This window comes from Vicia villosa, linkage group LG4 (assembly GCF_029867415.1).
Source record: "Vicia villosa cultivar HV-30 ecotype Madison, WI linkage group LG4, Vvil1.0, whole genome shotgun sequence".
Classification (NCBI taxonomy): Eukaryota; Viridiplantae; Streptophyta; class Magnoliopsida; order Fabales; family Fabaceae; genus Vicia; species Vicia villosa.
This window is the reverse complement of record NC_081183.1, coordinates 124,787,650-124,804,620: the sequence shown is the minus strand read 5'-3', so window position 1 is coordinate 124,804,620 and position 16,971 is coordinate 124,787,650.

The following is a 16,971-nucleotide window of genomic DNA, read 5'->3' as shown; positions in this document are numbered from 1 at the left end:
TAATGAAATCATTACTTATTGAAAAAAAATGTGTGAAGTTTGTTTTATTGGATTGAAAGTTTGTTTAAAAGTGAAAACATATAGTTATGTATCCCTAAAGTTTAATTACAAATTGATATTTTAATTTTATATTTATCGTTATAATTTAAGATATTTTGAGCATTATTATGTTCAAACTCTACGTTAATGTGTATAGATATTAAAACAATTTCATTTTTAAACTTATTCCTTTTCCATTGAGAAAGAAGAAATAAGTTTGTAGTGATTAGTTTATGATCTTATGTGGATTGAAGTTACTCCCACATGTGCGAGAAACGTCGGATAAGGGGGTGACTGTAGGGAATTTGGATTGAATTCTAATGATAAGCCCAACGTCAAGCCCTCGTTGTACCTGTAAAAAATCTGACGTCCAACTCAATGACACTATCATTAGTGAGATAAGAAAAAATGTGTATCTTGATTTGATGTTATCTTTTTTTTTATAAGTGCTTCTAAGGTGTCAGGGATCTAAAACTTTCTTGTGCATGATAATCGCCCTAGCAGACATGATTCTATTATAAAAGGTTTCTCCTTCAATTATTTGCCCTGATAAGATGTTTTTTTTAGGGAAATTCCTTCTCTAGATCCTAATGAAGGGAAATTGTAAGCAATATTTAAATTGCGTAGTCTTTTTGACAATAGCTAGCAGGATACCCGTGCGTTCGCACGGGTACCGGTGTGATACACTCATTTATTTTGTATAGAAAATAAAATAGGATAGTTAAATAAAAATTATATGAAAAATATGAAGGAATATTGATACGCGCATTTGTTCCCAAAATATAATAAAAATAAAATAAAATTTTTTAAAAGAGAAAATAATTGAGTGTCTATAATTCTTTAAATATATAAAATTATTTGAATCAATAATATATATATATATATATATATATATATATATATATATATATATATATATATATATATATATATATATATATATATATATATATATATATATGTTTTATAATTATTGTCAAAAATATTTTTAAACCAATAGTAAAATTGCTCTATTATTATTAAATACTTTAATCAGTAATTTGTACTTTCCATTATTATTCAATATTTTGATCAGTAACTTCTTATTCATATTAATATTTAATATTTTGATCAGTAATTTATTATTTTCTTTAATAATAAATAATTTGATCAGTTAATATTCAATATTTTGATTAGTAACTTCATGTTTATGTTAATAACTCAATGTTCCTGTTAATATCCAATATTTTGATCAGTAATTTAATATTTCCGCTAATATTAAATATTTTGATTTGTAACTTTATGTTTTCGTTAATATTCAATATTTTGATCAGTAACTTTATGTTTCCGTTAATATTCAATAGTTTGATCAATAACTTCATGTTTCCTTTAATATTCAATATTTTAATTAATAACTTCATGTTTCTGTTAATATTCAATATTTTAGTTAATAACTTCATGTTTCCGTTAATATTTAATAGTTTGAACAATAACTTCATGTTTCCGTTAATATTTAATAGTTTGAACAATAACTTCATGTTTCCGTTAATATTCAATATTTTTATCATTAACTTTATGGAAAAAAATTGCACGACCGCTGTATTACGCGTAATTTTTAAAAATATTGTATCGTAAATTTTAAAAAATGTCAAAACAAAGTTATTAGTAACATAAATAATTAAAAAATATATAACACTAAAACCTATTCAATCGAACCATGTACTCATTTTCAAAGTGGACCACACTAAAACTTTTCACTTGAACTTCACTTGTACAATTGACTTCTACTCCTTCATTTTCTATATTAAGATTCCTTAAGAAGATAAAGTCAAAATGAGTTTGATAAATTCATAGAAACATAATACTACTATTAATGCTCAAGAATCAAGATAATGATGAACACAAATCATCATGTTATGGGATTCTTGTTGTTCATGATTTACTTCGTTATTACAACAACAACAACAACAGTCACTGTAACTTACTATCCAGAAAATTTATCTTGCGGAAATCAACTTATCAAATTTCCTTCCAGAATAAAAAACCACCAACCACCTTCTTGTGGCTACCCTCAACCTATCAACAAAGGGGAAGAAAATAAACTTTAAAGATTGCAAGTTTCACCAGGTTCAAATACATATAGACAAGCTAGAAGCAAGAACCAAGTATATTTTTGAAGCTCTTTCTAAATATCTTTCGAACCTGAATGATTGTGAGCATGACTTTATTATTTGAGATCATTCAAGATGTATTCTTCCACATAAGCGGTTATACACTGAAGAAGATCCTCAATAAATGAGCCATCTCCTTTCCAAAGAGATGAAACAACTACTTAAGGACTGAGCTTCTAAATAGGAAGTGTGCTTTTCAAAGCTGCAGTTATGCATCATCAACATTATGAATTCACACCTCTCAGCAGCAGCAGCTAATAAAATTATCTTCTGTGACAGATTCTGCTTCATGTCTGCAATTAACCAACACATAATCAAGAACAATTATGATTTGATATGAACTCTCATCACATTAAAAAATGCATTTACATAAAAACAATTGATTAAAACAAAAAATTGATGTAATTAGTTATAAGAAAAAACAATCTTAAAACTGAACTAAATAAAAAATAGGTTGTTAGTAGGAACCTGTATTAAACTGAACCAATCTAAATATAAATCGTTTTTTCTTCTGTTCTAATCATTGCAAAATAAACTTTGATATGACACTAACATGTCGCTCTTGACAGTAATTTGAAACAATAGAATAATTATAATCCCCATGTTGCAATAACCTAAAATAAGATCGCAGTTTGAATTATTATAATCCATATGTTTTTCTAAGATTCAATATAGTAGACAAAGGTAACTGATGAGAGTCCTAAAGCTTACTTGTCTTCGTTAAACATTCCAGTTTCATAAGCATGTTAATGATGGAAGTTATAATTAACTAGAATAGCATAGAACCATATAAAATAACTCAAATCGTCAATTGAAATACATAACTAATAGGTTTCAATATGCATTTCGTCCTTGAAAATACTCGCAAGTACACCACCTTTGTGTTTTAGTTCCTCCAACCCAAGGATAAATGGGTGTGAATGAAAGATTGATATAAGGGGAACCCAAGCTTGCATAATGCATGAACTCACTGTCAAATTTAGCTACCAGTCCCAATAGAAAAAATTTATTAATAATGGATCTCAACAAATTATCGTCTGCTGCAATCATAATATTCTTTCCGTGTAAAATTTTGGGTTCAATCTGCAGTGTTGACATCGACGGATCAGTTTTGCATCAAATTTTATGGCATTACACATAACTCCAAGCCATAGATAGATCATAAGTATATTAGATATTAATTGATACAAAAACAGAAAACCCAAAAAAAATAACAAACAGTTAGGGATAAACAGAATACAATGGTATATATGGTTTACCAAGTATGCCCTGTGTCCATTTAGAGAACCCTAAGTCACCAGAATCTTTACTATCATCGTTCCCTATTTCCAAATATGAACCAAACAACAAACTTAACTAATAAGGATTCATAAATAAAATTAACCTCAGCAACAGAAGAATGCTAAAATAGCTAAACTAAAATACTTGAAAAAAAGATGTAAAACTAAAACTTGAGAGAGAAATTTTTTTATGGAGATCTGACTAATCCAGTCTTGAGAAGAGCACAAGAGGGCTATAAATATTATATGAATGATTACTGGGACGGTTGAAAGAGTAATAGATGCCAGTTCCGTTGAGACGCTCGCAAGAAAGTGAAGGTGGGTGTGGCTCCGGCGGTTTGTAATCGCTGTAAAACAAATTGAAATTGGAATCGTTGATTAAAAAATCCATTATCGTCACTACAAATTTACCATCGAAACCGCCATAAATCTTTTGTCGTTGCCACACATCTAGCACCGCAATAACAACACACCGCCAAAATTATTTTCGTAAACCATGTTGAAAGAAAGAATCAAAAGAAGAACATGAAGAAAGAATATGAAGAGAGAAGTTTTAGCAGGAATTACATATATTAATGGATGCTGAAATAGTTTTGGAAGTCGTAATACCTCAAAATGTGCATGGTAGAACATAGATGGGGTGGACCTGGGAACTGATAAGTAGTGAGGATCATGGTGGTCATGGGTGAGAGGCGGTTTTTTTAGATGGAAGACAAATTAATTTAAAGCTTAGGTTGAATGAGGAATGATGCGTTGAATGAGGAGCAAACCAATTTTATATTTATTAGGTTTTTAAAAAATTATAATTTATTAATTGGAAGTTATTGGAATTATGAGTTTTGAAATAACCAAATGGAATGCTTAATGGTAAAGCCTGCCACGTGGGTGATTAAGGAATAAGAAGGGTTAATAAGTGCGAAAATATAGTTATTTTGTGTATATAATTTGTTGCACTTATCGATAATTTTTGTTAATACCGTTTGAATAATTCCCCGTTTTGTTTGTAAATCCGTATACTTTGTGAATAGTTTTATTTTCATATACTTTGATACTGTTTGATAGTTTTTGTCTTTTTTTGTAGGTATTGATGCGTATTTGGAGCATGAGCAAAAAAGTGTCGAAGACACGACTTCAAACACGCGATTTTAAGTAGCTCGTCAATAGATAAGTTCAAAAAAATATTAGAAAATTCATCAATTTGGTTGATATTTATTCATTATTAGATAGTAAATTGAATAAGGTTTCCAATGCTTCGAACCGGATGCAAATCGGAGTTACGGTTCTCAGGTTATGGCATTTTTACTAAAGTTGTTTTTGGTTGACAGCTCCCAACGCGCGACGCGCCCTCTGCGGGTTTCAAAGTGTATAAATTGGGGAAAAATATATTTTTTTAGGTTATGGTTTTGGGGTATTTGTTCCCAACTCCATCAACCTTCATTTTTTGGTAGAGAGAGGCTTAGAAACATCGAATGGAGTTGCATCTTGATGATCGGAGGTCGAATTTCTCATAGATTGGTGTTGGCAAACCAAGAAATATTTGGTTCATCTTCTTCTCTTCTCTCCGTATATCTCTTTTGTTGAGTTTGTCTGTAAATTACTCTAAACCCATGGATTTTTGTTACTCTTTCTACTAGTTGTATAAATTTTGCTTTACAAATCTTAACCGATGTTTCCTTGATCTTTTTGCTTAAATGCTTTGGATTTGTGTTGTTGTAGAACTAGACATCACGAATCTTGATTAGGGGGATATATGTTAGCTTTAGATTCTAGAGATAGGATTGGGGTTAACATCTACATAATATGTAAGTTTAATGCCTCTGTGTTGTTCGATCGGTTTAGACATTGTCGAAAGAGCAATATGGTTGAACTCTTGTCGGTGTTGAAGAAATGGACACTGATGTGAGAGATATATGGTGATTCTGACGAGTATTGTAAATTGAGTGTGACGGAGTGATAAATAAAATTTTGTGAGGAGTAGTTTAGATTCAAACCACATAAGTTATTCTCTATCAAGAATGTATTTATTTTATGTTCATATGTAATATTTTCCGTTTTTACTTAAAACCCATTTAACCCAAACTCAAGAACAAAGAATCTATCGAACGGTAATTCAGTAGCAATAATCTGTGTGGACAAGATAATTTCCCGGGTAAATATTTCCAAATTTTTTTTTGCTTTCTGTCATACCCCAATTTTTGACCTAAGATACCACCTCATATCATCTGCATATGCATCATTTGCATCTCTAACAAATTGCATAGCTTGTGTTTGCTACTTGTGGCTCAGCAGGGTTTAATCAAGAAATCACTCATCAGTACAAGTAACAATCAATTAGGGTTTTGTTCTCCCTTCATCTCAAATGAACTATCTTCATCAACACTCAACATTTGGTCCTCAAAGATTCATCTCAACAAGCTCAAAGGCTTTGAATCAACCAAATTAGGGTTTTGACTGAAGACATCATACTCCTGACTTTTGCTCAGGATTTGATCTAATGGCTTGGGACATGATCTCAAGACCCCAAGTGCATCATCTTGACCTAATCTATTGGCTCAAGACATTTCCCACACAAGGATTGATCAACAGTGAAATTTCAAGTCATCAGACTAGGGTTTTGAACTATCAGGGACTGAAATCAGGGTTCACATTTGGGAAACGCTAAAAGGCTCCAGGGCATCAATCAAAGTGTTCAATCATCTTCAAATAATCCCTATGAAAATATCCAATGGAAATTGTATATCAATTCAAGATCCACAGTCATCAATTTCATCTGGTCGACAATTAGGGTTTTTGACCTAATTCATCTGAACAACTGACTTTTTAATCAGGACATGGTGCCACAACTTAAACCATGGCTCAAGGTCCTCCAATAACTCAATGTGATCCATTCATACCATTCATTTGGTGAGGATAGCTTGGTTCATTTGAAATCTCCAAAAACGCGATTCGTCTGAAAAAGTCAACTATCCAAGATCACCATTGACTTTTTGGAAATTTTGGTCAACCATGACTTTTAAAGTTTTAAATCATCAATATATGATATTTGAAGTCATTTGATCAAGGAAAATCAAGAAAATCAATCAAGAATCAAAAAGTCAAAAGTTTGACTTTTCATACTTAGAAAAATTTCTAAGTGTTTTCAATGGTTTTTTCCAAACTTTGGAAGGGAATATCTCAAAATTTCACCTACAAACTGAAAAAAACTTCCAACATGAAAGTTGTAGATTTTGATCCAATGAACAACTTTGTCACATATAATTTTTTTCCATAAGATCAACCATTTAAGAGATATGGAGCTTCAAAGTTGGTATCTTTTGAAAAATTCACTTAAAACCACATTTTCTTCAAAGTTCATGGATCTTTTTCACCCATTTCCTTAAAGATCTTGAAGAAACTTTCAACTAGGGTTTTGAAGTACATAACAAGAGCTTTCCAAAATGTCCAAGAGCATAAAAAAATATGGAGCATAACTATGATTTTGAATTTTGCCATTAGTGATCATTTCACTTGAAATTTCAAGTCATTTTTCACAAAGTTATGAACTATTTTACCTTATGATGCAAACAATAACATAAACAAGCAATAATTGGAAGATATTTCTGGTTTGTGATTATAATAGAAAGAGATAAGAAGCTTGGAAGATTTTAACCATGGTTAGTCATTTTAACCATTTGCATTTAATGTAAAAGATTCCATTCTATCTCTTAATGCCAAATCACCAAAGAAAGATCAACTTGTATAGTCTTGCATTCAGAACTTTTGGCCTATAAATAGAGGTTCAAATCACATTCATTCTCACACCAAAACCTCTAAAAGATAGGTTTTCTCTTTCTTTCTTGAATTGCAAGTTTCATAGTTTTCAAAGAGGTAGAAATCTCAACCTCTAAACCATTGAAGTTCTGGCCAAGATGGTGGTTCCAACAACTCATAAACATCATATGGGATGTGTTTGATCCCCTCATACACCCCAAAAACACCTAAACCTCAGAATCACTATCCATCCTCCATATGAACATAAAATGAGCCTTATCATGTCAAAATCCATTCCAGCTCAATTCTGTCCAAGATAACACTTCCAACACCTCATATATATCACATATGAACTATCCAAACACTCACATATGACCTGTAACCTCAGAATCTTCAAATTCAATTCATACTCCAAGGATCTGCAGATCGGGTTCCATGGCTTTGCTCAGGTGAATTCAGATTGTTCCAAGCATCCAGACACCTTCCATAAGGTCTATTGAAGCTGTCCAGATCATCAAACAACAACTGGAACTTCTCATTTCTAAGCTTTTGAGTAGTAACCTCCAGGTCACGAGTTCAACACTCATAGGGACCAAAACCTCTTTTTTACCACTTATTTTTCTTCATTTTTTACACAACTTCATCAATCATTTTAACCAATCAAATCAATTCATTTTTACTTCATTTTTGTACACTTGTCATTTAATGTATATATTTTATGAATTTCCAAAAAAATCACAAAAAAATGTTTATTTGATGTGTTTTTATTAAGTTTAAAATGACTTGTTTTTAAATGTTTTTAATACTTTAAAAATAGTTTTTTCACTTTTTTTTTTTTTGGAAATCTTGGTATCTTTCACTTGATTTTCAAAACTTAATCACTTGTAAATATTTTGTGATCAAACCCTAATCACTTAGGTCTTAATTAGGCATAAGCTTTGTCTTTATCTTAATTAAGTTGACTTTTGTCAAAACTTTCAAACTGTTTTCAACAAACGATCAAAGTTTTTCAAAACAATAAACCATTTCTTTTTGGTTTTCTTTTCAAAAAAAACTCTTGATCAAATCTTTTTGGATTGATCAATTGATTTTCAAAACAACTGAGCCTCTCGAATATTAGAGAGTGTAAGTCCCATTCCTTTTTCTTTGTACAGTTTTTCTTTAAACAGAAAACTTCTTTCAAAACAAAACTTTCAAACTGTTCTCAAACGACGAAACCTCGCGTCTTTTAACAAAACAATCAACCATGTTTTAGAAAATAAAACATGGGCCTCCCTCAAGGTATAAGTCTCAAGCCCTTTTGTAAATATACATTTACATAGCCATGAATAAACTCAATGGGCCTCTCCCCGAGTATAAGTCCCGAGCCCCGTGTACATAAACTGATCATCCTTGTAGGTATATTTCCTTCATAAACTCCATTGTACACACACACCTTGTCATATATAATTGTTCATACTTGTTCATATTTGTTCATGTACTTGTTCATATTTGTTCGTACTTGTTCATATTTGTGATCATGTTATATATACTTGTTCAACTTAGTACAACACTAGGTTCCCCATAACCTCCTATTGGGCTTCGTGCAAAGAATCTCCCTTAGTTTAGGTTAGGACATAAAGTATGGTTTCCCGGTGAAATCGCTCTAAGAGCTCAAACCAACTATACCACGCCTCCTCTTGGGCTTCGTACAAACGACTGTGCCTCCCATAGCCTCCTCTTGGGCTTACAATGCAAGGACCCTCGATTGTCCCTCCCATAGCCTCCTCTTGGGCTTACAATGCAAGGACCCTCGGATAGCCTCCTCTTGGGCTTCGTACAAGGACCCACGGGCTTCTTATAAGCATCCCCACAATCCAAATCAAATACCCTAGGAGATTAGACATTTATCATCTCTATGATAGGAGTATCTCTTCTATATCATCACAATCAATCAATCAAATTTCTTTTTTTGCCACAAGGCTGGCTAATCAATCAAACCTTTTGCCACAAGGCTGGCTGATTAATCAAAGTTTTTGCCACAAGGTTGGCTTATCAAAACTTTTGCCACAAGGCTGGCTGATTAATCAAAACTTTTTGTCACAAGGCTGACTTATCAAAAGTTTTTGCCACAAGGCTGGCTAATCAAACTTGTTTTTGCCACAAGGCTGGCTAAACAAAAATCATCTTTATCATTCTAAGCACCATAAGTGGCACAGCCCAGGTCTTATAATGAAAAGATTTCAAACAAAAACAAACAGATGTATGTGATGATATAGATTAGATACATCGAACATTGAGATGACATGTGTCTCTTATCCTTTGCTTCCACTAGCATAAGTGGGAACTACGATTGCTCTGACTTTCTCAACATCCCTTTGAGAATATGTAGGCACAAGGTCTAATTCCTTGGCGAGCAAAACTTCTCCCTCAAACAACTCAAACCTTAGCACCCGTAGACCCCGAGCTACAGATGCTCTGATTCCCTCTAAGGGATATGTATGCAGAAGATTGCGATGATCTTTGCGAGCATAATCAAACAAACACCTTAGGTCCCACCTATCTCACAAAAGAACCTCCCCAATAGCATAGAGTGAAATATACAGACAAACATAACAAAGAAACATATAGAGTACTATAGATACGTTGGGTGCTAATACCTTCCCTTCGTATAACCAACCCTCTTACCCGGAATCTCTCCCCCTTTTTGCATTTCTTTTAATTTTGTATTATTTGCATTGCATATCTTTTAAGGTTATTGCAACTTTTTTCCTTTTCCTACTTTGGAAATAATAAAAAGTTTGGTCGTGACAAAAAAACAAAAATCATTTTCTTGAGCACTCGAGCCCAAAGAAGGTATCAGGTGTCTCATCCCGATTTTCACGCGACACTTTCCACTTTACCGCTTCAACAAAATGGCGTCGTTGCCAGGGATTAGTGTTTTTATTGAATTTGCATTGCGATAGTTTCTTTGTTTTTGAGTTTTCTGAATATCGTATATTTGTGAATTCCCTAATACTTGTATACATTTGTATAGTGAATTTTATAGATACATGTTTTCATTTTGTTTAGTGGACTTATTAAACAAGTTGAACTCGGATAGTTCTTTAATTTCAAATCTTCACTTTTCAACTTGTGTAGTTAATTTAACCAAACTTTTGTAAAAATCCTATTTTTTCTTATCGTTACGTGTTTGTTAATACATGTTGTTTACGTATTTTTGTATAGTCTCTTGTTTCATAATGTTTTTTCGTGTGTGGTTAGTACACTTTCTTTAGGTTTGCGTTGAGGCGAAAGCGTTGGCGTGCCGTGAAGGAAGTTACTATTCGAGCACAATAAAGGCGTTGAGTTAACGATGTAAAACAAGTGATTTTTGGGAGGCACCCCAACGGTTGTTAATTTTATTTAATTTTTCTGTAAATGAGTTGTGTAGGTGAGAAGTGGAGAGTAGATGGGATTGCATAGTTCCTGTGCTGATTTTGTCCAAATGGTATAGCGCATCGTGTGCCCTGAATTTTTTGGCAAGTGAATTCTTTTTAATGGTTCACTTGGCTAGCATTTTTCCTACTTCCACCAAGGCTTTATAATATAGTATTTTATAGTTTTATTTTTAATTCTTTTTTTTTGTGTTTAGATTCAAATTTTGGCCCGATCGCTTGAAGTAGCATTTGGTAATTCTCTGATTTTGATTGATTCGACATGCCAATGGTGCGGTAATGATATTGTTCAAATTTGTATGTTGCAAGGTACTCGTTTATCACTTTATATAGCATAGCATGATTAGGAGACTTTTCATTTGTACAATTTTCATATCATTCATTCTTTTTAGATAACTTGCTCATAATTTGAATCACATTAGTTTCACCTTTTTACCCATAAATGTGAGGTGACTTTCCGTTGTGTATATATGCGAGAGACTGTCATTTCTTGTTTTAACTGAATGTTATTATGTTTAATCTTTCGTTTGTATTGATTGTGTGAATGCACGAAAGTGATCAAGGTACTTATTTGATTTTGAGCACAACTACCATAGCCAAATGTCAATTCACCTTGTGAGTGTGTGTGACCATTAGTAACCCCTTTTGAGCCTTTTTGTCAACATCCATATTAATTTTTCTTAATGCTTGTCTATGAGCATTTGGTTCTCAATTGTGTATGGATGTCTGGTTCTTTGTTTTCTTGAACCCTCAACTATGATTTATAGTTTGAATTTTTGCCTTGCCTTAGATAGTAGGGAGTATTCATATTATGATGATGGTTGTATTCAAGTTAGGGAGAGGATGTTTACCTACTTATGTTGTGATTGGTATGAGGTTATGGAATTTAAAGAAGTAGAAAATAAAAAGAAAGAAAAAAATGTGAAAAAGAAAGAAAAGAAAAAGAAAGAAAAAAGAGAAAAAGTTTTGAAAAACAAAAACAAAAAGAGTATGTAATAATTGTGCTAATAAGTAGTATGTCTTGGTTTGACAATTTGTGATAAAGAAGAAGTTTGATCGAGATTTTGGTGCGTGAAACTTTGTAGATTGATCACTCCCTTAGGTTTAGGCAAGTTTTTGTTTCAATTAGATTTAGGACTTATCCCTTGTTTGTTAATCAAGCCACATTATAGCCTTGAAATCCCTTGTGATTCGTGTCATTGCATTTTCAATACTATTTTTGGATAAAGGCATAATTTTGTCTATTGTTTGCAAGATTGTTGGGTGTGTGTCAAAGTCCTCACCTTTTGGTGTTTTTCATCTACCGATGATTTTTGTACTTAGGATTCATTTCATTTTCATGTGTCGTTGTAGGATTGTGGTATGTTTTTACTTTGTTTATATGTTTTTGTTTGAACCGTGTAATTGTTTCATTTTTCTAAGCTTTGTTGATTCTTGATTCTTTGGATTTTTACTTTTGATTCTTTGAGTGTTTGGCCTTGTTTAAGGACAAACAAGTTTAAGTTGGGGAGAGTTTGATAAGTGCAAAAATATCGTCATTTTATGTATATAATTTGTTGCACTTATCGATACTTTTTGTTAATACCGTTTGAATAATTCCCCGTTTGTTTGTAAATCTGTATACTTTGTGAATAGTTGTATTTTCATATACTTTGATACTGTTTGATAGTTTTTGTCTTTTTTGTAGGTATTTATGCGTATTTGGAGCATGAGCAATAAAGTGTCGAAGACATGGCTTCAAACGCGCGATTTTAAGCAGCTCGTCAACAGATAAGGCTCAAAACAAATATTAGAAAATTCATCAGTTTTGTTGATATTTATTCATTATTAGATAGGATATTGAATAAGTTTTTCAACGCTTCAAACCGGACGCAAATCAGAGTTACGGTTCTCAAGTTATGGCATTTTTACTAAAGTTGTTTTTTGTTGATAGCTCCCAGCGCGCGACGCGCCCTCTGCGGGTTTCAAAGTGTATAAATTGGGAAAAACATATTTTTTTAGGTTATGGTTTTGGGGTATTTGTTCCCAACTCCACCAACCTTCATTTTTTGGTAGAGAGAGGCTCAGAAACATCAAATGGAGTTGCATCTTGATGATCGGAGGTCGAATTTCTCATAGATTGGTGTTGGTGTTATACCCCAAAATTTGCCCGCATCTTTTTCAAAAAAGAAGGCAACAGACTTCTGTCTAAAAATTGGGAGTTTCATATAATCTTGGATTTTATTTCATAAATATCCTGATTTTATGAATACTCGGTTTTTAGAATATTTCTTATACGGTATTTTGGTTCGCTATTGAATTTATTCTTACACAAACGCCAAGTACTGTTTATCACTTCACGCACGCTATTTATTTGAGATTTATTTGCAGATAAATAGTACTGACGCAATTGGTACAGAATTAAATTTTGCAGGTGCAGAGTCCGGGGACTCAGACTGTACTGGTAACAATTAATTTATTATTGGCTTTGTTTCCCACTAATTTTTGTACTATATTATTATTTTCAAAATCTCTTCCTTTCTTTTCAAATCTCTTTCTTTCAAATCAAATCCTAACTTTATTCCATACATCTCTCTTTTCAAACCCTACCATACACTTTCTTTCAAATCCTACTACCACTCAAATTTTCCTTTTTTGTACGGTATCACTTCATTCCCCAACGTCTCTATCCTTCTTTTCACTCTATAAATACCCCTCATTTTTTCCATAAATTCTCACATCAAATTTCACTCATTTCTCAAACTTCTACCTCATAATTATTTTCTCTTCTTCCCCGGCAAAAATGGCAAAGTGGATGGATACGTTTTTTCTTATGGTCATCACTGTTTTGGTGGTGATCATGTCCTTTTTTAGTCTGCATAGTCCTGAAAAATGCGGACCTGGGTTGCTTACACTCCCATTCATCTATATGTTGTTATTTATAGCATGGGTTTTTAATCGTCATTTTTAAAGTTTGTCGTATCTTTCGCTTTCAAATAATGTACCATTTATTTTATTTGTCGTACTATTCATTATATTATGTAATATTCGTACTGTCAGTATTAAATGTCGTACTGTCAGTATTAAATGTCGTACTATCTGTCGTACTGTCGTTTAATTATTAAGATAATATTATGTGTGTTTTCTGCTAGTTAAATATTTATTTTTCTGTGCATTAAATATTTTTCAAGGTTATTATCGGTAATTTCGTTCGCGTACAGTATATTCTATTTATTTATTATGTTTGTGTTTTTCTAACAGCTCAGGTAAATAAATTTTCACCATTAACACAACAAAAAACAAAAAGAAAAAAATTAACTTTAACTGTTGAATTTTCACTTTAACTGTTACGTTAATGCCCGGACAGCCAGTTAACAGTCAAACCCGCTGACAGCACGATTCTCTGTGTTTTGTATCACCATCCAAATCAATCTTTTGCATTTCAAAATTCCAAGATTTTTGTTCTAGAAGTCTTCTGATAATCAAATGATCAGTAGAGACTCTACTCTGCACAAAAATCAGGTACGCTTAACTGTCTCCTACACAAACAGTCCCTAACTAGGGTTTTTGTTTTTTTTCAGGAAACAAGTTTTTTGAGACCTCAAATGGATTTCATGGACCTCCATATGTCTCAAAGTACCACGAGACAAATTTTCAAACTTCAAATCGCTCAGACGCACAGTCAGCAGCTCAAACACTCAACAGACGACCAGTTTGACCGAAAAGTCAACAGACAGTCAAAAATGAAATTTTTTGTCAACATCCATATTTTGTCAAAAGATTCATCATTTGATCAATGGTTGATCATAATTCATAAAGAAAAGATCAGAAATCAACAAAACCCTAAGTTTCAAAATTAGGGTTTTCTCCTAAAAAGTCAACTGAACTTTGACCGGCCATAACTCTCTCCTCGTTCATTCAAAAAATTCCAACCAAAGCTTGTTTTGAAGTAAATTCAATTATCTTTCAAATGCAATTGATCCCATGGTCAATGGATTCACCATTTGAAAAATATGAGCCAGGACATTACAGGTCATTTTCAAAGTCAACAAAAAGTGGTTTTTTGTCAAAGGCCATAACATCAAGATAACTTCTCCAAATGCAAAATAGTTTCCAAAGTAGCTTGTAGAGGACATCTTGAGGTTTCTAAAAAGTACAAGAACTCTTTCATATGATCAAAATTGAGGGAGATATGCCTTGTTGAAGTTGGCTATTTTTTGGGAAAATGCATGAAACCAACATTGATCAAAAATGTTTTTTTTTCCAAAAGAGGCTAAGTATTCATGATACAAACATGTTTCTAATGATACTAAAGGGCTCCCAGGACCAACTTGAGGCCCATGGCATTTTTATTTCTTTTTTAATTTAATTTTATTCCATTTAAAGTTAAATTAAAAGAGAAATGGTGCAAGATAATGATTCAAGGCTTTTGTCCTTAGCATGAGCCATCAAAGTTGATCCAAACTCTGCAGCATAGAAGTACATGGCAGGCCTAGTGCAAGAGGGATGAAGAAAATCATGCCATGGCCAAAGAATTCAAACTTTTTAATATTAAAAAAACCAAAAGTTCAAAAAGCAATCAAAGCTTCTTAGCTTAAGTTTGCAGCACTCTATTGCTTATATATTACTTAGTACACTTAAGTAGGAACACACACACAAAGATCCATCAAAGGAATAGCCAAGAAACTCACAAAATTCTCAAAAAAATATCAAAACTTTGTAATTTTCGTTTTCTAGTTTCCAACCATTATCAATACAAACTAATCATTCTAATCATCTCCTGAGACCTAATATAGTAAGTTGGGATCATTACTCATGGTTATATGCTCATAGAACTCATGCTTCAAAAGTAACATATTCATGCACTTTCTTTAACTTTCGTATCTCATAATTTAACATGTTTTAATGTAAACTAATACTTCTAACAAGTTACTAAGATGGTTTGGGAAAGGTTTAAACACTTACATGCAAGTTTCCACGTAAGAATTCTCATATACCATTATTGAGTTTCAAGTATGTGAACTTTCGTATGCCATGTTCCATGCGTTTTTAGCCAAAACTAACGCCACCATCGTGTTCAGGAGATCATTTTAAGTTAACCTGGGTGCCCCTTGTTTTGGTTCATGGCTGTTTTTGTAGGTTTTCAAAAGCATGGAAATCTGAAGAAAAATCCGCAGGAAATTCCGCAGGTAAGTCTGCAGCTAATTCCGTAGGTAAAAGGAAGAAGATGATGAATAGTAGGTTTGAAACTTTGACCAGCACGCGTGGCATATCCCACTCTTCTCATTCGTTGGTCAGCCTGCGTGGGTCCCACTTTGGACTTTTGAAAAGCTGAATGATCCTATGCTACCTCTCTATCCACGTGCACCATGTGACCTCCAATCAAAGCCATCAGATCTCCTAATAATCTGATCCAACGCCCTAGCATGCACAGACCACCATAGTCCATCATAAGTCACCACACAGGATCTTTCCTTTAATATTTTTAATTCTTTTTTTTTAATATAACTTGCAAAATTAATTTAAAATAGTTTTAAAAATAAAAAAAATATAATAAAAATATTTTTAGGTTGATAAAATAATATATTATTTTTTGTCACAAAAATATTTTATTTTTCTTAATAATTGAAATATTTTGTTTAATTAATTAGGTAATATTGTTATATTTATCTTTTAATTATTTCTAACCTACCAAAAAATCAAAAAAATATTTTCTTTTTTTATTTAATCAAGTTTATATATTATAGACTAATTCTGTACATATTTACAATATTTTTCTCTTTAAGTTTAAATTATTTGTATAATTATTTTGTATAATTATATGTTAATTAGCTTAATAATTTCTAAAACAACTTCAAAAATCCCAAAAAAAAATTAAATTAATTTTATTTTAAAATTAATTAACAAAGCAACTTGGACATATTTTAGACTTTTTTTTTAGGTTTAAATTTTATTTCTAGTTCCTAACCTTTTAGTTAAATTAATTATGCATTAATTTTAATTAAAATCAACCATCCAAAATATCCAAAAATACTTCCTTTTATCTTATTGCAATTTAAATTCATAGATAAGTGTATAGGTTGTCAAAATCATGTAAATAGCGTAGTTTACATTTCTCGCACAATCGATGTAATAGCGTAGATTTATTTTCCGCATTTTACATTCCCGCACTTTAATTTCTGTACATATAAAACTGCGTGTATGTCGAAGATAATAACCGAAGCGCTAGATCACTAATTTCAAAAGACAAGAATATCTGAAAATAAAACACAATCACACTTGCACCTCTTAGGGTAATCCCTCTGTTACTCTTTCCAAAATCAATTCTATTGTTTCAAATGCAATTCAAATAATTTC